A 22,490-nucleotide genomic window follows, 5' to 3' on the forward strand; every position below is an offset into this window, starting at 1 on the left:
AGCAGAAAAACTGGGGGTTTTGCTACAATACCTCCAGGCAAAGGGGCTAATTTCTTGGGGGAATTAATCTCTTAGGTGAAAGAGTCCCAAGGTAAAGAAATGTAGCACCAGAAGCTCAGTCTGTGAATGAAGAAATGCATCAGATGTCAAGGCCAGGTACTGCTCTGACTGGCAATGGAGAAGAATTTTAGCCAGTGCAAGTATAGGAATCTATGGGCATTGAAGCACGATGGCCCTGAGGGCAGCCGTAATGTCCCCTAGTAGTTATCTTAATCCTGCCCTGCTCTCAGTCAAGCCTCTCAGCGTCTCACCCTGCTGCCTTGTCTCCCACTCGTTGTTGGTAGCTGCCTTCAGAGGCTGGTCTGCTGTGGGTGCTGTTCCTGTACTCTGTCCTCCTTGGGCTCCGCTTGGCCTGCTTGATTTAGGGTTCTGAACTCTGCCAACCTCAGTTTTGGCCTGGGGCTCCAACCCCAGAGCCCACAGTCTTGGCTTGGGGCTCTGACTGTTGCTGACCTTCAGTCACTGTCTGGGGCTCTGGCCCCTCTAGACGTTAGCCCTCTTCATGGGGCTCAGACCCCTCTGACCCTAATTACCTCACAGGCTGAAATCATAGACTATATAGCCTTCCCTATAGCCAAGCCCATGCCTTGCAGGTGTTACTCTGCTGACATTTGCCTTACTGTGTAAGCCTCAGCCCTCTCATTCTCTTAGCCCACCCCTGGCCCACTTGTTCTGGCCTGTCTGTCTTGGCCTCAGCTCTCTCTGTGTCTTGTTCTCTGGGCTTCTGGCCCTGTCTCTCACTTGTCCAAGCCAGCTGGTGTCTCCGACCCAGGCAAGGATGCTTTTCATTTTCCCAACCTCCCTGTGGTCCCTGACCCAAGTGACTTTGCTTGTTGTCTTTGTGCCAGTCCCCTGGGATCCCTGACACTTCTTGGGCACCCACCAGGCATCCCTGTAGCCTCCTTACCACTGCTATCAGCCACACTCGGTCCTCCAGTTCTCTATGCCAGCTACAATAAAACCCTCTCTGGGGTCTCCCAGGGTCCCTGTGACTCCTGTTATGAAGCTGCTGGCTCTTGTAGTTTCCCCAGCTACTTGTGTTGCCTGGGTTTTACTCCACTGCAGCTCAGGCAAGCAGGAGTTCTGTCTAGTGGGAGTCACAACCTGACTGGGCTCTCTGGTAAAAGGGTTGGGCTTTTAGTGGTCTGTGCTCCACCCTTTTGGGAAACATCACCTTCTCCTTGGCCAGGGATTTCTAATTAGCTCCATACTTAGCTAGCCCTTATATGCTATAATTTAAGCCTTATGCACTGAAGTCAGATGCTCCAAGGAAGTAATTAAGTTTAACCACCTGTGACTGCAACACAGAGTCTCAGGCTATGCAACACTTTCTGCAGTGCCTGCTGCTTGAAGGCACATGTACAATGGAAGTCCAATGCCAAGTACAATAAGTGAGCACAAGCATGTTGTCCAAATGTAGTGCAGAGACACAAGAAGAAGAAACGTAAGCCCCTGCTGCACTTTAACACCTTGTGATTTTCCCCATCTGTATGTTATTCGGCAGCTGGCTCTTGCCCTGCTGCCTACCTGCTTGCAACTCTTTGATGGCTTCCTACCTTTCAAGTAACAGAGGTTAGGGGTCTCTGCTGCAGGCATTCTCAAGTTGTACAAAAACAAAAAGAGCTCCTATAACCTAACTCCCTGTTGTTACCATAGACCCAAGAGGACATAACTCCTATCTGACTTACTGAATTTTCTCCCCCACCATTCGTGTTACAGTCTATTGGATTGGCCATGGGTTGCCAGTGTAATTTATATCAACCTTCATGTGATTCTGCCCTATGGGGAGAATAGCCTGATATATGCTCTTTATCCATAGCTGAGGATCTGGGGAGTGGGCCTCGTTGTTCTGTGCTTTAAGGTACTGAGCAAGAATGAGGAGAAACCCCATTTTAGTAGTCTCTCTGGAAAAGCAATTATGTGGGCATAATATGGGTTTCTGTCCTCATCTAGTGGTTGGATTATTTAAAAGGTGAATGAGTTTAATACTGTCTTCAAGCTCTGGGCATATTTGTTGAGTTAAGACCAAAAAGGCCTATGGTTTTTCCAGAGATCATGGGTTTAGTCCTTGCTGATGATCTAGCCAGGCTGGCTTATAGTGAAGCTCAGTGTAAGTCACCCAATCTCCTTCACCTTTGTTGTTCATCTGAAAACAGTCTGCTTAATAGTTAGCTGCTTCTATAGCTTGAAATCATAGGCTGGAAATGTCCTATTGCTGACATGTCCACTCACAATGTCCTAGAGCAGAACAAGCCATTAGGTGATGTGATGTAATTTATATTGTATAATGCAAAGCAGACATCAAGACTAGGTGGGTTTTTTCTACATTTCTAGTTAAAGTTGACCCTGAAGGTATTCTTAACCTGAAACTTGCCAGTCTGGTACACTGAGCACCTGGTAACAGATCATCTTGACACCAAAGACTTCTCTGACCTTTGAGGCATAGGATCAAACCTCCTCCTAGTCCAACCCTTCCTGCAGTATGGAAGTCCTTCAGCAGCAATCCCACAATTCCTTGTTTCTGATTTCCAGCCGTTCTGTACTCCACTTCCTCTCTCTGTACTGCTCATAAGTATGGCCAAGCAAAAAGAGACAGGACTGGTTCCTAAAAGGGCTTTTTGATTGTGGAATGAGAGGCAGCCCAGCATATCTGAAGGTGACACAGAGCACACAGTTGTGTATTAACAAAGTGGGACAGCTAGCATAGCTCAGACTGGTGGTGGGTGACTCTCAGAATAAACCTGAGATATCAGTGTAGACACCCTGTGAATCTTATGGAAAAGATGATATTGTAATAGGCAGTCTAAGTGGAGGAGTAGAACAAGAGAGAAAGATTTATTAATGTTGGTAGTGCCTAATGTAACCATCAAAATAAGGCATCATATGAAGCTTCTTGCTTATTTTTGTATGGTAATAGAACAGTTGTTCCCTGCAGAAGCTAATTGACTTAAAGCTTCCCCCCTGCTCCTTCAGAGATTTAAGGAGATGCTATATAGCATCTTTGGTGACTTTTCCAAAAATACAGCATGTCTATGACTAAATTGCAAATGAGTGAAGTATTTTGGCAGAAAACAGTCTGACCCCTCTTGAAGTTTTACTCTTGTCAGCATTGCTGACAGGAGTAAAAAATAGCTCCCATTTATTTTTGTCAATAAAGTGAGAAGATAGATCTCTGAATACATCAAAGATATGTTGAGTAAGGAGGCACCATTTTTAGACTCACTTTTCTGACTATAATTGTATTTGAAGAGTCTCAAATTTCCTGAACCAGCATCTGTAATTGTACCTTGTTGGTCTTATTACTACTGCTAGGAGTATTGAGAGAGTACGACTGCCCGTTATTTATTTTATTACTGCTGCATTTTAAAAGTTGTTTGTGAGATCAAAGTTCTATTCTGTTTGGAATTGTACAAATACCTAATAGCAGTGATCCCTACCCTGATGGCCTTATAGTCCACATAGACACGGCAAGCAAAGGGTGAAAAGTATTGCTTGTATTTTACAGATGAGGAGCTGAACCATATGGGTTAAGAGACTGAAGTTCAGACTAAAATCCTGCAGCAGAACTTGAAAGTGAACTTGGATGTCCTGTCTCTAGTTCAAGTCCAATGTTTTTTCCAGAAACTCATCTTCTGATTTTGCTAACACTGCTGGTTTGAACATTTGGAGGCGTCTGAGTCCATATTAGAGAATACATAAGCTACTTATCATCATCATCATCATCAGTGCCTCAAAGTCGAGGACAATTGTCTTCCATGATTGCCTTTTCTGTGAGTCTGAAGATGCTTGATGAGGCCTATCCAGGATTGACAGACTTGCATTCGGGCACATGTTTCATCGTGAGATGGGTAGCTCTGGGTTCTTGCTTCAGTCCACAGCATACTGTTTTTGCTGCTCCTGCTTTTCCATCTCCTGTTGTCATTGTAAGATTTCAAAGTACTAAGTTCCTTGCAGCAGATTGTTCATCTATTTGGGCAGTCCTGGGTGATAGTCTCTCACAAGTTGATGTTGATGTTGCGTTTTTTCAAGTTGGGTTTGAGGACAATCTTGGAATACTTTCCCTGCCCGCCTTTTGACCGTATGCCTGGACTGATCTGGGAGAATAAAACTTGCTTTGGGAATCCGGAGTTAGACATCTGGATGATGTGGCTGGTCCAGTGAAGTTGTTGTCAGATGATCTTCACCTTGTTCTTGTGGTGTTTGCTTGTCAGAGGACACTAGTATTGATGTGTCTGTCTTCCCACTACATTTGAAGGATCTTCCCCAGGCACCACTGATGGTACTTCTCCAGCATCTTGAGGTGTCTCCAGTACAGTGTCCACGTCTCAGCTCTGTTCAGTAAAGTGGGGAAATACTCATCGTTCCCCAGAGTCTCATCATGAATCTGTATGACCAGAACTGGAGACTGCTTATTAAGAGCTTGTTGATGGAATACCTCAGTCTTCTGAATGATGTGTCAGTTCCATTTTCTTGTATGCCTCAGTAAAGACGCTGATGATTACCTGAAAATCTGCTTCCGAGTGAGCACACACTACAGCATCATAAGCATGGTCATATAAAAAGCATCATAAGCATGGTCTCATAAAAAGAGACCAGGTTAGTCAGGCAGGATATGCCTGCTATAAACCCATGCTTGTTGTCCCTTAACATGGTATTACCTGCTGCGCCCCCACAAATGTGATCCTTAATCATTTTTTCCAAGGTCTTGCCAAGAATAAAGGTGAGGCTAACCAGTCTATAATTACCTGGGTCCTTCTTCCTCCCCCTCTTGAAAATACGGACCACATTGGCCATTTTCCATTCCTCTGGGACCTGTCCTGAGTACAATGAGTGCTCAAACACTTGTGCTAGTGGTTCCGCTATGACACTGGCTAATTCCTTTAGTACCCTTGAGAACTGCCACTTGCATACCATAATGGAGCAGGGCAAGAATGGTGATGAATTTTGGTGGGAATCCATGCTTCAGAAGGATCCTTCACAGTATTTCTTGGTTGACAGTCAAAGGTTTTCATGAGGTCAAAGAAGGCCACATAGAGAGATTTATGTTGTTCCTGAGATTTTTCCTGCAGCTAGCAAGCAGTGAAGATCATGTCAGTTGTTCCTCTTGATGCCCTAAACCTGCACTGAGGTTCTGGGAGCAGCTTTTCATCAAGTGAAAGGAGACAGTTCAGGAGGGTTCTTACAATGATATATATTCAGTGACACCAATATTCAATGTTCAGTATAAGCTAGCGTATATTGGCCTGCAGTCAGATCCGGCCTGTGGAGCTGTTTCACCTGGCTGGTGTGTCTCCCAGGAAGACTGGGATTTGTGGGGTGGTGGGGTGAGTGGGAGAAGTGCCTGCTGTGAAATTTAAAGTGACAGAGCCCTGGTGGGCACATGTCACCATCAGGGGGGCAAGTTCTGGCTGTGATAACCCTCATGCCACTGCTTGCCTTGCCATCACTGGCACTGCCCAGAAGGCTCCTTCAGTCCAGGTCCAGCCTGTTAGGACCCCTGTGGTCTGCAGTTGGCATGGGAGTGCAGGTGAGTTTGACACTCCTGAATTATATCTTGCTTATAGACTCAATGGAAAATAGCCAATGGATGAATGGTTTCTTTTTCAGCAGTCACTGTCTGTTACATCCTTCCAACTCCACAAAGCTGCATACCTAACATGCTTCATCTAAGTGAAAATACACTCTCTCCATAAAAGGCAAATTAGGGATATGAGAAATGGGACTCAAGTCCTGTTGGCCATGGTCTCTGGAAAAGCATCTTCATCCAGAGAACTGTTTGTAAACCAGGCTGGAGTCTTGCACAGGAAGACTAAGTATAATGAATGGTTGTTCATTAGGCAACACGATATAATGAATAGGCACTAACCAGTGAATTGAGAAACCATAGTTTTAGTCCTGGTTTTTCCAGTGAGTCTAGGGAAGTCACTTTAGCTTTTTTTACCTCTTTTTCCTCTCACGTTGTCTGGTGGCAGAGACTTGTCTCATTATATTTTCATATGGCGCAAGGTTCTGATCTTGATTTGGTGTCTCTACATGTACTAAGAAACAAGAAGGAATCATCTTTGTGTGGTCATCTGGCTATCCTTTATCATAGCTATGGTAACTGTACTTGGATCCTCTATGTAGATTAGATTCCTTCTTGAGTACTGCTCATATACCAGAGGGACTTGGGTATGCCTAAATGAAATATAAGTTCATAAGGAACAAGAACTCCAGGCTTTGGTTCCACAAGAGGTGACCCTTGTTTTAAATGTTTCATAATGTCTTCATCAGTGACTTGGATGAGGGTGTAGAGAGCACCCTGTCCAAGTTTGCAGATGATACCAAATTATGGGGCAAAGTTACCACACCAGAGGGCAATGGATCCAGCCAGATCTGGGCAGGTTGGAAAAATGGACAGAATGAAATAGGATGCAGTTCAACGAAGACAAGTGCAAAGTGCTGCACCTGGGCAAAAAGAACGACCAATACACTTACAGGCTGGGGGATGACCATCTCAGCAGCACAGCAGTGGAAAAGGACCTTCGAGTCATAGTTGACTCCAAGATGAACATGAGTCATCAGTGTGACGAAGTGATCAACAAGGCTGACTACACTTTACGACGAACAAGTCCAGGGGGGTGATGCTTCCCCTCCACGTGGCAATGGTCAGGCCGCAGTTGGGGTACTGTGTCCGAGTCAACGTTTGGGAGCCGCGCTTCAAGAAGGATGCAGAGAATCTTGAGAGGGTTGAGAGGAGGGCCATTTGTATGGTCAGAGGCCTGCAGGCAGGACCCTACGAGGAGAGACTGAGGGACCTAAATCCCTTTAGCCTGCGCAAATGAAGGGTTAGAGGTGATCTTGTGACTGCCTATAAATTTATCAGGGGAGGGCAGCAAGTAATGGGAGATGCTCTATTTACTAGGGCACCCCCTGGAGTAACTAGGAACAATGGCCACAAGTTGACAAAGAGCAGATTTAGGTTGGACAGTAGAAAGAACTTTTTCACAGTAAGGGTTGCCAGAATCTGGAATGGGCTTCCGAGGGAGGTGGTGCTATCTCCTGCCTTGGAGGTCTTCAAGAAGAGACTGGACAAGCACCTAGCTGGGGTTGTCTGTTGGACTCAGTGACCTACTGAGGTCCCTTCCAACCCTAACAACTATGAACCTATAAACCTTGGATACTTTGGATACACTCTCAACAATTTCTGTTGCTTGTTGCAAAAGGTTTCGATGATTTTAAAAAGACTATAAGGATTTCTACATACATACACAGATGTTGAGGAGAGTACAAAAAACTGCTAGACCAAGGAAATTTTAGCTTGGAGGGCTCTAAATTTGAAGGAACACTGAAAATGCCTCACTGTCTATCTGTCTCATTATGGTTTATTTTGGTCTAATAGCCCAATATGAAAGGGAGTGAGTTTAACATGGAAGGGAGAAGGTTGGAAGGGGTGTTCTGGCTACAAATGGCTAAAATCACTACTTTCTGATAGGAGCTTTCCTATACAGAGGGGGTGCCTCCTGCATCAGTTAAGAGTTATTAAGCCAGTGACTCACTGGAATGATATATAGGCATCATGTGACTATAGCTGAAGATCAGGCCCCAAAAGTTGCTTCTGTCATTAGGGGTTTCCAGTTCCAAGAAGTAAAAAATTAGGCAAAATAATGTAGAAGTCACACAGCACTCAGGATATTGGAAACAATATAAAAAGGTAGATAATTTGGAGTAGGAGCAGAAAACCAAAAAGACTTGTGTCAGAAGTGTGCTAATTGTATTTGGAGTTATTTTAAATAGCTCGGGGTCCAACATACTTTGCTGGATTTGAAATACTGCAACATTGTAGTGAAATAAATTTGAATCTGCTTATTACATTTGCAGTGCCTGCTATCCTATCTAGAATCAGTATATTGTTCCTCAAGTGCTGGAGTTCCTAATAAATACAATTGTGCATAATCATAGTGATATTTAGTTTGATTTTTTTTGCGTGTGAAGAGGGTAGTTTATATATTAATTTAGATAACTATACAAAATTTTGGCAATTCTGTTAGTCAGAAAATCATTATCCCTATTTATAAATCTCTCTGCAATTATCTAACTGCAAGATACTTTACTGTAGCTGTTTTAAGTACTACCGAACCGTTTCCACAGATCTGTATGCTGTTTAGAAGGCCACCTGTGTTTCCATTTAGTATTGCATGCCTGAAATTCATACTATTTGGGAGTAAGGGTAGCATTTATGTTTCAAATTAATTGTGCTCTCATGTATTTCTAGCAAACGAGTTTGCTGGCATGGATTGTCAACAGAACAGCTAATGTTTAAGGGACTATTGCACCAGGTGATTTAATACAAATTGAACCTTAGGTTTATAATAGAGCCTGCACTGGAACTCTGATTCTGAGGGTGAAGTTATACATTAAACATAGACCAGACTACATCAGTGGCATGTTAAACCATTAAAGTTAGAATGTGCTGTGAGCAGTCATGTATTAAGGGTTAATACCAGGTCTTGCCTGCATAGCTCTGACGTGCCACTAGAGGGCTGGTGAGCAGGAGCATGGCCGGGACACCGGGGCTCTCTGGAGGGCAAGAGGCAGGGGCTGAGAGCACTGCATCCCAGATTTTGAAGGACTGAAGATGATTTGTTTTATCTCTGTGCAGCACACTGAAGTTGCCTTAACATGACCTAAGTAGCAGGGCCCAGGGTTAACCCTCACCTGAAATGGTATAACTTTGAGATGCTCAGAGGGCACTTAGTACAAGTTAACGAGTTTTAAAGCATTGGTCTGAGGATAACGTAACTTTATCCTAAGGGTCCTGTTCATCCAAGGAAGAGTAACCGATCATGTGACCCATTCATTTGGTTAAAAAAACAGTAAGACAAACTCTTCAGTGTTCAGTTGCTTGGAATAGAAGTAAACTAGGAAGAGAGAGGATGGGAGAAAAATATTGTATGCCTTTCAAAGATTCAGAGATTGAGCCCAGGGTTGATTTAAGTTCAGGTGAATGGGCAGAACCAGGAATTGAACCAAGCTTCCATAAAGCTCAGTGGGATTGTTCACAAAGCCATCCTTCACTGCCATAATACCTGTGTACTTGGGTAGCATGTACAACTTCCTTCAAGCCTGGTCAATAGTTCAGTGATGCTGTATCAGGCTTGCATGCATTTGTGTTCTCACTATACATGAGCAGTAACAAGAGCAGCTAGCTGTATCTTATGCAGAACACAAAAAAATGGGAGTTAGTAAATTTCAAATATGGCATAGGCTTTAAAAGAGAACATAAAACCTTAGGAAAAGTAACGTGGTTGGCCATTGACCTTTTTATCACACTGCATGGAGAGTAGATCTTGCACTGCTCAATTCTATTATAAATGTTGTGAATCCAAACTGAATTGAGATGTACTGATACTGCCCCAGCAAGAAAATTGCTCATTCATTCTCTGTAACTCTTTGTCATAGTCTGTGAAAAGCACTATATAAATTGCCAACAATAAACTACAATGCAATATAAAAAACATAGGCTGATGGAAAGCAAATCAGGTTCCAATTGGAAACTGTACTATGTCAGAAAAAGCATTCAATAACAATGCAGTAGTTCAGTATTGCCCAATCTGATACACTTGACTGCTAAGTCAGTAATTCAGCAAAGCAACTAGTCTGACTCCTTTGTGTAGTCTAGTGAAACAAGCAAAGCCCTTGGAAACTGAGCAATGAATCACTATTTTCCATGGTACCTGTTTATGGTCAAGTTGAGTCTCTTCATTCACACATGCCTGTTTTCTCATACAGTTTATATATGGTTTTAAGATCAAATCATATACTGCCTAATGTTTAAAAATGGTACAGTAATTGTACAATATTCTCTCCTGTTGAAGAACAGAGCTGAGAACAGAAAACGGCAATTATGCTGAGTATGCAAAAAGAAGGGGATGGTTAATAAAATTATAAGATGGCAAAATCAAAATGGATAAATGAAATACTTCACAACATGTGCAGTTAGGTTGTCAATTGCCACGTGAACCTACTGAGGCCAAGAATTAAAAAAAAAAAAAAAGGACCAGACATTTCTGTGTATATAAAGACACTTAGGAGTAGTGCTGATATATCTTTTGCAAGGGATAGCAAACCTTATGCTTCACAGTTTCAACTCACGCTGCTGATCCAGATGAGGTGGGGAGAGGTGTAAAATTACCCTCATCTGCTTTAATGCAGGTTCTTACAACTTCCTCTGAGGCACTTCATACTGGCCATTACTGGAAAAAGGATACTGGCTTAGTAGACACCTGATTCTGAGTCAGGAACATAATAGCCATGATAAGTCTAATATTCCAGACTGGTTCACCTATGGAGGAGGAGGAACACTTACTGCTTTTGAGTATTCATGGGAATTTCCCCCTGCAACCTGACTCTCCACTTCCCTTTTATTAATTGCTCATCTTACTTTCCATCACAGGTTCACTGTGGTGTTGCAAAGGCCATGGGTGACCAAGCCATGGGTGACAGGTGGGAGGAGAGCAGCAGCATTTTCACTGTGTATGTGTGTATCCTTATGGACATGCACATTCATGTTCAAGGCTCTTAAAGCTGATGAAAAAAATAGAGAACTTCCTTGTCGCTTTAGAAATGTGACATGTGCAGCATTTTGAACAGTGAAAGAGCTGGAGAAAATTATTAAAAATTCTTCTTGTTGTTCAGTGGTCCTTACTAGTTCAAGGATACTCCCCTTAGTGCTTCTTCTGTGGGGTTTCTCCTCCCCCACACCTCACCCCTTTCCACTCGGGTATTATCATAGATCCCAGATTGTGCCTTGGTGTCATTGCAGGTTGTTAGACGCCAATGAGATGGAGTGCAAGTGTCACAAATGTCACAGGTACTTCCACAATTCAAGAAAAGGGCTAACAGAAGAAACAATATAACTCAATGTGGCTCAACTGGAGCAGTGGGCAGGGCACTGCTGCCCCCCTTGCACTGAGCTGCTTTATTTCAAGCACCGGAACTTAAGGGTCCGCTCACCCGGTCCTTCCTTCCCTCTTCTTTACTTGGCCCATTTTTCCCTTGGGATTACCCTGATGGCCTTTTGGCCAGGTGTCCCTTGGCTCCGTGTGTTCCCTGCTGGGCCCATTTGTGGTCAAACATGGCAGAGGTCCCCCTCTGGCCCACTACGGGCACACAGATGGACTGCATGGAGGCTAGGGTGTCACAGGCTACCCCTCCAGGGTTTACTCTCAGGTGCCCTCAGAACCTGCCAGGCTGCTCTCTCCCATCCCCATCTGACCTTTCTTGGAGTTAACTTCTGTCTTGCACAGGTTGGCTGGCTCTGCTGCTCCAGTCTGGATTGTCCAGTTACAATGAGTGGGACTGACCTCAGACAGGCTACCAGGGCTGTGCCTGGCTCCTTCCAGGCAGTCTTCTGGCTGGGGCCTGGCTGCCCTGCAGTTCTGGCCCTCTTCAGACTCATGGAGGCCTGGGTCATTGCCCCCGGCTCATTGCCTGACAGAGGCACCAGTAGGGTGCTTCCAGCAGTGAGGAGCATATCTGGTGCAGGTCCAGTGCACAGACACTTCCTGTGTGGCCCCTGAGCCCCTTTTCTGCATGTGGCCACCAGGCTCTGGGCCAACTGGGGATGGACCCTCCAGTCACAGTGCACCAGCTGTGCCAGCTCTGGCCCAGCCACTTGGGCTGCAGCAACAACGTAAGTCAGGCGGGGACCTGTCACAAGCAGACTGACAATACTGCAGCATGAGCTCCCTAATACCAGCTAGAGATGCTCTTTGTTTGTAGAGGCATAACTTTGAGATGCTCAGAGCGTACTTAGCTTCTCTTTTCCAGCTGTAATGCATGGACACTCCCATCCTGAGAGCATTTAATATGTGGGAAAAGTAACATCTAACATCATCAAGGTTAGTAGTTACAATTCCTATTGTATTATGGAATTAATTTAAAAGTTGATGTGAATCTTTTCCGAGGTCTTATGGCCTATGTTTTTAAGAGGTCAGCTGTTATCTGAGAATCAAAATAAATGTTTAGGTTACCAAGAATTCCAATGCTGGATAAAGAGGTTTTTGAAAACCTGAGCATACGTGTTACTGGAAGCTGCTGGCTGATGAGCATTTTTGCAAATCTGGTCTTTCTTTAGGTGCCCAATGAAAACTTTTGAAAATTTAGGCTTACTTTGGGGGCAGGAAAGGAGGACAGGAGCTTGAAAACCTGGCACTGAGCCACTTGGAAAATCTAGCGTGATATGGTTTGATTTAACTAATGCTCAGCATAAACATTTATTTGTTTGATGACATATAAATAGAATACAGAGCCATGAAGTGTCTTAAACTAAACTTTGTGCTGTACGTAGGTCTTCAGCATATTAAATTTGCTTTCTCTCTCCTAGCCATTTCATATTACTCTATTATTACAGGGCTGAAAAAGGTCAGGTCAATGCTGCATCATAATGTGAAATGTGGTCTTTCTTAAGTATTTTGAATACCTTTACCCTAAGAAGCTGTCTTTCACCCAAAAATTATGTGATTATATTAAAAACTAGTATGAATCAGGCCCATTTTTGTCTCTGCATAGTTCTTTTAAAAAATGAAGGAAGCATGTCAAACTTGAGGCAACTATGTTAAGACACTCACATTACATACTTTTTCCATTTAACAGGTAGCATGTTGACTATTTCAGGAATCTAACATGTGCAACGAGGCAGTGTTGTCACAAAGCCAATCATGACAGTGTTATCTAGTCGTAAAAGATTTTTTTTCAGTACATTTTTTAAATGAAAATGATTGATTCCATGAGATCATATTCCATATTTTTGCATGGAAATTTGACAGTCCAGTACAGTTTGCTCTAGGGCAAAATGCAGTCTCACTTCCCAGCTAAATGGCTTTGGTTCCTCAAATTCTGTGTGTTGGGTGCTGGGAAACCATAGCAGAAAGTTTCTGTATTGAAAGCCCTGAAATCTGTTTCTCTGCACCCAGGAGCCTGGGGACATAATAAACAGCACATTTAGAGGAGATTCTCTTTGGGGAATAGCTTGCCCAGTTTGTATTGTTAAAAACTTAATGAGTTCATGCGATTGACTCTGCTGCAATTATTTCCTAGTGATGTATGACAAGTAGCTGTTCTTACAGGCTTATAAAATGTTACAGAGCTCCATTAATTTGCCTTTCATTAGCTATGTAATTTTGCTAATGAACCAGTATATTTAGAGGTATTACGTCCTATGAGAATTATGAGTTTGACTATGGGGCCTTACGGAAGCGTTGCACACATTGCTCTAACCCATATTACTATCAGAAATTCGTTCTGCCCTGCTGCATCTAATTGTATTTTTACTTCTGTTCTGAAGTAGACCCGTCTCCTATTGATAAATGAATAATAATTTCATATATGAAATTACACATTTAATGGAAGTTTGGACTGTTAGTGTTAAATGATTAAATTTGCTGATTGTGTAATATTGCCAAGCATAATCATACATTTAACCGTTAACCCTTTTCCATTGCATTGCTATTTAAATTCGGATGTAGTATACTATTCTAATATGTTCTTGTTGCCTTTTCATCAAATATTAATAATAATGGTATAAAATAAAGATTAGAGACTGGGACTAAAATAACCAAACTGCATTAGAACCCAGGAAAAAATAATCTGTGGGTAACTGAAGGATTCAATAAATCTTTGATGTCACTAGGTTTCGAAGGAGTTGCCACCTGAAAGATTTAGAAAATGACTGGCTAGAAAAATATCTGGCTAGAGATGCCCTGATATGCATAGAGTTTTCTTGATGTTCAGCTTTGTTGCTGTAGGATGAAGTAGTAAGAACCACAGAGGAATGTGCAATGAAGCAATACAGTCTTAATGTTATTGTAAAGCATTTGTGTTCTGCTTGAGTGACTCTCAGTATTTGTTAGGCCATAGGTGATTATAGACAGCTTTACATTTCTGCCTGTTTGTATTACACTAGTGTCTAGAGGCTGTGAATTTGAGGCCTTTTACCTACCAGAAAACAGTTCCTGCCTTGAACTTCCAGTCCAAATAAGCCAAGCAGAGGGAGAGACAGTTACTTTTAATCCTCACTTTATAGGCAAAGAGGAGAACTGGGAAGATTAAGAATATCTCTACATCAGAGCCACTACTCTGACTGCAGCTCGTGTAGACATATTTAGCTTAGCGTTAAAATAACTAGCTGAGGTACCGATTAGGAGTGTGAATACAGTAGCACAAAGTGCTGCATCTAAATATTTACTCCATTACTCGGGTGTGTTTTCAGCTGCGTTCTGTCCTACCCTGGCTATGCTGACAGAACCATAGAAAAGCGGGGTTGGAAGGGACCTCAGGAGGTTCCAACTCCCTCCTCAAAGGAGGAACATGACTTTCCAAACCATCCCATACAAGTGCTTGTCTAGCCTATTCCTAAAACTACACAAACAACTTTGTTGCACAAGAAGGTATATAGCCCAAGGAACACCCTAACTTGTCATAGGGAGAAGAGAGAGGACCCACCAGTGCAAGGTTTGTTAAATACACTCAAGAGATCAGAGGAGGAGTGTGCTTCTCCCAGTACATACCAATCTGACGCTGGAATAAAATTTCTTCCTGGCCCCATGTGGCACCAGCTAATCCCAGAAGCATGGGGAACCACAAACACCCTCCACTCTGTTCTGCAGCCTAGGGATAGCAAACAGCTTCACACGTCTCACCCTCTTTCTGTCATTTTTTTCCCTTTCATAAATGTACCTCAGCCCCTTTAATCTTCTTTTGTAACTAAGGTGGTTGTGGAGCTCTGCTTCATTCTCCTGCTGAGTATTGTTACCTCCCATATCCGCCTGCTCTGGGCTGCAGAGCTCCAGGGGTGGATCCTGCAGTCCTCCTTTCCACAATGTAGTTTCACAGCTCCAGTTCCCCACAGCCCCCAATACCTGGGTCACCTGTGGTGTTTGCACTATGTTGTGGGAACAGCAGCTAGGGACATTTTCAGTTCCCCAAAGCAGGTAAGAATCACCCTCTCAGCATCCCCATCCTTCTCCTCTGTGCTCAGTGGCACCACCCCTGCCTTCCCATCCCCCCTTGGCCCTCTCTATGTACACCTTGGGGTGCAGGAAGCGGAGGCCTGCCTACCACTGCTGCAGTTTCTAGCTGACCTGAAGGCAAGGAAAGCCCCAGAGCCTCTCCTGCCATGCTACAGCTGGGACAGTGAGGGGCTGGCTTCAGCGTCCCATCCCAGTCCCTCCAGGTGTTCCCCACCAGCCTGGGAGTAGGCACAGAGGGGGAACCTGGCCAGTGCTGCCACTGTCCCCTCTGCACCTGGCTTCACATGCAGCTGCTCCCTGCAGCCCCAGCTGGAATGGGTCAGAAGCAGCTGGGGCAGTGCTAAATGTGTGGGGGTAGGGGAGGGGGGAGATTTTTGCCTGACTTAGGGACTTTAAAATGAACTTGGAAAGACCACAGTAGGTCAGAATGGCTTTGACACTGTGAATTTGTATTTGAAATACTGGCATTGTCTTGTGAATCATGCATAGGTGTTTGCTCACCTAACTGTGCTAACATTGTGTGGCACCCCATGGCACCCTCAAAAAGATCTTATAGCATTCCAGGGTACTGCAGCACCCTGGCTAAGAGTGACTGAAATACACATATCCTCAATAATTGTCAAGGGCTGTGCAGGAAGTGAGAGCTGGGGACTGAATCCAGATCCCCTGAGGCCCAGTACAATTTTCATAAGCCATCTTTCCCCTTGCCCACAACATATTCCCATAGCAATTGAATGATCCTGGGTTTTGGGTATGATCTGAAGTACAGTCAGAAGGCTTGCAGTTAGGTTACTAATTAATGTTACAATGAAATGTCTTCAGGAGATGAAGCAGACCAAGCAAAATACCGTCTTTGACCAAAGTTAAAACAATCCTTAGAAAAGCCTGACAAGTCTCTTAAATATTACCTTGGAGTCATTTTGCTTTGAGATTATCATCAGAATTTAGATGCTGTACATTGTACTAGGATAAAGAGAGAATTTGGCAGATGAGCTTCTTCCTTGGAGTTCCCAGATGACTGGAACAGGCTTCCCTTTCAGCTTAAATCAGCAAACAGCATAATCTCCTTTAAGACTGGGATTTAAATGGCTGTTTGAAGGAGGATTGTGCAAAATCTATTTCCAGTAATATGGTTAATGGAACTTAAGAGTATGCATTGTTTCCATGAGATTTTGCACGGTACTATTGTGTGCAGGGTAATCTTGAGATTATTTCAGGAATTTGTCCTGTGTGTTAGGCACTGTTTTCATTTAATATTTAGATATATTAATGGAGTCACATTATTGACAGATTCACTGTCCACTGGCTCTTTTGGAAAAAGAAGGCAGCTGTTGCTCCTGGAAAATAAAGGCCTTGTTACACAATAATTTTAGGCGGTTTCTGGAGCTCTTAATCCCTGGCTTGGCTGCACAATAACATCTCTTAAAATGCTTAAAGCACTCGTTATTTATCTTAAAATTGTACCAGGGCAAGGATTATCTTTAATCTGCCTAATTTTATTCCTGTTCCATTAAAGTGTGGCCATTCCAGACCTCTGTTCCACCCAAGATGAAGCCCTCCAACATCCCAGAATGCAGTGGTACCTCCTGAGTCAAGGCAAGGAGGAATGCTGGGACACAGCGAGGCCGAGCATGGCACTTCATACCCCCCACCCTCTGGGGTATGTCGGGCAGAGTGAGCACTGCAGCCCTAGGATGCCCAGAGGCCATGGCGCCTCCCAGTGCTGCCCAGACCAGCTCACTGCTCCCACCTTGGCCAGTGTGGAGGAGGAGGGGGGAGCAAGCTCTGGAGAAAAATAAGAGCAGGATCCTCAGAGCTCAGGCAGCAAACTGAATTGGGTAGTGCTGGTAGGCACTAGGCCTGTGCAAAGCAGCTAGATTCGCTTTGGATTAGGATATGGTCAATTCGGGGGACAGTGATTCAGTTAGGTGCTTTGAATCACTGTCCCAAATCAATTTGGCCGAATCTGACTCAGACATTTGGCTGCTACCGAATCGGGCAAATCTCTGGATGACACAAGCCCCATTCCCTGCCCGCTCTCAATGGCTTCCCTGCCCGGCCCCAGCTCTTTGAAAGAAAAAGAAAAAAGTCTCCACTCACCAGCTCCTGGCGGGTGGCGGGGTGGGATGGGACAATCCCCGCTGCCCCCCCACTGCCCCTCACCATGTTGGGTCTCTGTCATAAGCCCCCTGACCCCCACCTGCTATCCCAGCCCCCTCTCCCATGGCTGCCCTGTCCACCCCAGCTCCCGGCCCTTTAAAAAAACAAACCAAAACCCCCAGGATCACCGGCCCCTGCCCGGTGGGGGGCAATCCCTGCTGCTCCCCACTTCCCCAGGCTGTATGGGGGCTCTTCCACGAGCCCCCTGAACCCCTGAGGCCACGGCAGCAGCTGATGAGTCTGGGTTATTTTTTTTCATTTTTGTTTTAAAGGGCCAGGAGTTGGGGCAGTCGTGGGGGGGGGGGGTGGACTGAGATAGTGGGTCAGGGTCAGTGGCATGGGGCAGTGGGGGGGAAGTGGGGATTGCCCCCCCACACCTGACAGCACCCAGTGAATGCGTTTTTGTTGTTGTTGTTGTTGGGGGGGGGGACAGGCAGGGAATGGGGCCTGGCAGGGGTCCCCCCATGGTCCCCTCCTCCAGGCTCCCCTCCTCTGCCCCCTACTTACCAGCATGGAGCCCACATCCAGCTCCCTGCTGCAGCCAGCAGGGACTGCCTGAATTGCTGAAGCTTTCTGAATCTTTTCTGAATTTATTTGGAGAGCTTTGACTCGATTCAGACCTTTTAATTGGTCCCCCGATTCAACCTGGATTTGTAAATTTGGCCACTGAATCGGGACGAATCTCCCCGAATCGAATCGACATCTTAAGCTTTGCATAGCCCTAGTAGGCACCATGGCCGCTGGAGATAGAGATGAGTTTTCTTAGGAGCTCAGCCGGACAGAGCGAGTGAGCTCCAGGGCTGTGCTTAAGCCTCAGCAGCCCTGCTTTCAGTGTGGAGCTACAGCAGCCCTACAAGACCAGAGAGCCCAGGGGAAGCCCCCTTGTTTCACAGAGCTGCAGCAGCTCCATGCTGAGAGCAGGGCTGCAAGAGCTTTAAGCCTGGTAGCTCCACTCTCAGCGTGCAGCCACTGTGTCAGTTCCCGCAAGACCAGAGAGACCCAGGGAAGCTGGATCCCTTGGGCTCTCTGGTCTTGCTTGGACTGACATGGTGGTGGGCCTGCTCCTACCCCCTAGCATCTAGCCCTGCCTCTGCTCACCAAGCCTCTTGTGGCAAGTCACAGCTATGCAGGTGAGGGACAGGCAGAGAAAGATTTTGGTCTTAACTTTGACTGTTCCACTAAGCTGAACAACACTAAGCCAATTAACATTTGTGTGCCTTTCAGCATCAGGTGTAACAATGCCCTAAATTAACATGCTTAACAGTTCCTTAGGCTGACTTAATGGTGAGTAGCTGTGTTTGACTGGAATTCCTGATGGACATGACAAAGTTTCCACTTGTGACATGTCTTATAGTGAGTGCCGTTTGATCTCACTGACACATCTGCAACCTTAGCCCAGCAGCAAACAAGGATGAAAACAGAAAAGAGTGAGGCTAAAAACTGATGACCAGTTTAATCTGGGGCTGATTTGTGCTGGGCTTTGATTTGCATTAGAACAGGCTGAGACAATCATTTACCAAGGCAGCTTGAATGACAGTTAATTTGAACTAGCATTGATTGTCCTGGAGCAAAGTGTTAATTTGAATATTTCACAAGTACTTAATGTGGAGCAATGAGGGTCTATGTCTATAGAATCCTAGTATAAAAGGCTTTGTCCTGGGATAAATGGGTCCTTTGTTTTTTCCTAAGAGTGTAAGAATCGTGTATTTAGATTGTGTAGCACTAATTACTGTATTCTTTCAAATACAAGACACCCTTTAATTTAGGGCACATCTACATTTGGCTTTCAATTTAAAGAGAAAAAATGAAACATCCAATAAGGATATATTTACAAAGATGCAATGTCTATGATTCACATAAGTGCTTTTTTATATATTCAAATTTAATACAGGTTATTTTTATAAGAAACACTCTGTTTTAAAAAGCATGTCTCCTATTCAAAGGCCAAGCAAGACCAGAGAGCCCAAGGGAACCAGTTTCCCCGGGCTCAAAACAAACATTAAGATTGACATTAAGAGAAAAGAGTTAGGCAGTGATGGAAGAACTCTCTATGGGATGAGAAAAGGTGCAAGAAGTTCAGTGTGTAAGACAACAAAGAATCAGACATCTTTTTTGGAGTGTGAGACCAGAACCATGTCACTTTTCCTTTTGAAACTTGTTAATGAGTGTTTTGTACCCTTCGTCCATAGTATGTATTCCATCCCATTACAAACAGAGTAGGATGCAGTTACTTGTCTGGTTGAGTCTTGCCATAAAATCATGGTTTGATTTTATAGCTTTATTAATTGTATCAACTCCTTCCTACAAATTTGTGCCACTGGGAATGGGTTTTGGGAACAAGGACTCTTCAAGTACCTTTCAGCACCATCTGCCCCACTTCAATGTCTGCTCAAGTATCCTGATGACTTGTCTACACATATATTTATTGAGTACCTTATGTCTTAGATTTCAAACTAAAACCAGGAACCTATCTTAATGTCCTTGGGAGAACCACTCAATGTTCAAATTACTCAAATTACTTGACATCAATGCTCCACAAATGAAGTCATGCTCAAAGAAGACAAGCCATGTTCCTGTCCATTTAAAAGTGGGTTTCAGGATGTTTGGGGGCTAGTAGGAGAGCTGTTTATCTTGGTAACAGAAATACGGGAGACAGAATGAGTGGGTTCTTGGACTACTAACCCTACACATCTGCTCTCAGTATGGCAGGAAAAACAACTGGGAATAGCAGGAAGGGGTTACCACTATATTTATTCTTTCACCCTACATAGCTCAAGTGTTACATGACACTTGACAACTAACCCAGCAGAAGGCAATAAGATCATAGAGTGCAAAGGTAGTGTCTAACATCTTTTTGTACATGCACACAAGCCCCTATAAGACCATTACAATTTACCAGCACTGGAGAATCTGATCCACTGGTTCTTTCTCCTGTATTTCTGTTATCAGGTTTAACAGCTCTCCCCACAGGCTCCAAACACCCTCAATCATCTCTCTAAGAGCTTGAGTGAGGAAAAAGGTTTTACACTCTGCCCCAAAGGTTATCATATTCCAATCGTGTTGGACCAAGGAATGAAGCACCAAAGCCAAGGCTTCTTAAAAAAGACCATCACTAGTTATATCATAAGGCTATTAGCTCTAATTCCTCATCTGAAATGCTGAAGGGTCACAAGAGGGGTGGCCTCTGAAGTAAAAACAACCTCAAATATAAATGCCTTTATGAGGGAAAACTGGCTCAGAAACAAAACAGAAGCGTTCCCAGCACAGGCATTGCAGATGCACCCTCAGCCACTCCCCTCAAGAACACCACTAAACAGCCAGGCAATCATTGATTCACCATTAACATAAGTTACTTATTGCTGTCCATGGCTACCTGTATTGGACACATTAGTCATCCAGGTTCAATTTCAATTTTTTGCTGAAATCAGTTAAGATTTTAGTGGGTTCATGATCCTTTGAAATTGGGAGGCCTCAGGAACAAATATTCCTTGTGGAGGGAGGAGGGTGTATTTTCTTCCTTTCCAGTGAGGCAGTACTCTTCATATCACATTTGGGGATACTGGGTTAACCTCTTCCCCACACAGATCTTGCATATAGACCCCCTTTGTAAGGCATGTCTTGTTTTCATTTAAGAGCATTTACAGCTCCTCTCTTCACATTTGATATTCAGCAGAGCCAACAAAGGGGTGGAAATTATGTTGGGAATTCTGGTGAGAATAAATGGAGAACAAACAGCCTCTTGGCAATGATGAGGCAAGCACCCACCTTTACCTTGATCAAAGACACTCAGAGTTTGTAAGTATGTTAATCAGAGCTACTAGTGCAGGAATTCTGCAAATACTACAAGCCACTCAACTTTCAGTTGGTTGTTTTAATGCCTTAAGAAAGGACCCAAATATATGGGGTGTTCTTCATATGAAGAAGTCCTTTGATTCTGTAGGTCCACACTAGCCATTAACATTATAACATTCAGGTTAGGGATTGCCCCTTTCAGGACAAATGATTATGCTGTTTACTGTCATTTTAGCTCATCTCGTATTATCTCATCACTTGTGGCATCAGTTAGAGCATTTACGGATATAGTCATCAGAAAAATGAGTGCTATTTGTGATGATAAAATGGTCTTGACTGATGGGCTGTTCCTCCAAGCCATGATTGAAAGTGTTGGGAGATCTTCTACCATCATTTCCTATATTGTACTTGTTTGATGGGTATTGAGTATAGAGGGCTTGATTCCAACTGGTGTTAAAAAAGCAACTTGCATAAGCACATGAATTCACCCAGCATTTTATATTTCAAACATTTAAGCAAGTTGCTAAGACTCCCCATATACAATTGGTAGATCTTAACAATTGATCGTGTATAGTTTTGGCAATCTGTGGAGAATGCAAACGGAATTTGAAAACTGGTTCTCCTATAAATAAAATAGGATCAAAGCAGTATTACCATATACATTCTTCATTGCTAATGCATGCGAGCAGGGTTTTTCCAATTTAGATTTTTTTAGACTCTCTTTTTTTATTTTACATTGACCAGATGGCAGAGAAAAAAGATAAAACCCTTAAATATTGCGTAAGTCAAAGACTTTTATTTTGTTCTCTTAATTGCTGTTATTTCCATTTACTGTTCTTTACAGGAGCTTTGATGGGAATTTTAAAATAAATGAGAAACAAGGAATGTGAGCTATTCATTGATAGGGCTGTGGCTCTGATCCAGCACTCATTGAAAATGTCAGAATTACTGACTGAAATGAAGGAGTCAATTTGAGCCCTGTGTGTGTTAGTATTCTCTTTTTTTCTATTGCATTTTTTCATCAAACACATTAGCCGGAATTGTGCTTGGATTATCCTAGATAACTGACTTCTTTGTGGGTGTCATCTGGGATGGAGAACACTCAGTTCCTCTGTGAGGTTGTTACATGTCTTGGTCTGTCAGTGCGAAGGGACAGTGACTAGATGGAACATGCTCAGGATACAGAGAATTTTCAGAGAACTGCCAGACTCTTTACTACATTCAAATTGTGGTCTGTAACTTGGACAAATTTGGACAAAAGGAAGAATATGCCTGATTCAAAGCCAAAGTTCTTGCCAGAGTCCATGCTTTGGAGCAAAGACTTGATGGCACACTAGAATTTCTCAGTGAAAAGGTTGCAAGAATTTTTTAACCTTTGAAAAGCAACCTAGTTTTCCTGTTCTCATTCTGAATAATGACTAGGCTTTTTTGGTTAAAATGTGCACTATTATATATATATATATATAT

This window comes from Crocodylus porosus, unplaced genomic scaffold (genome assembly GCF_001723895.1).
Source record: "Crocodylus porosus isolate Cpor-Errol unplaced genomic scaffold, CroPor_comp1, whole genome shotgun sequence".
Taxonomy (NCBI): Eukaryota; Metazoa; Chordata; order Crocodylia; family Crocodylidae; genus Crocodylus; species Crocodylus porosus.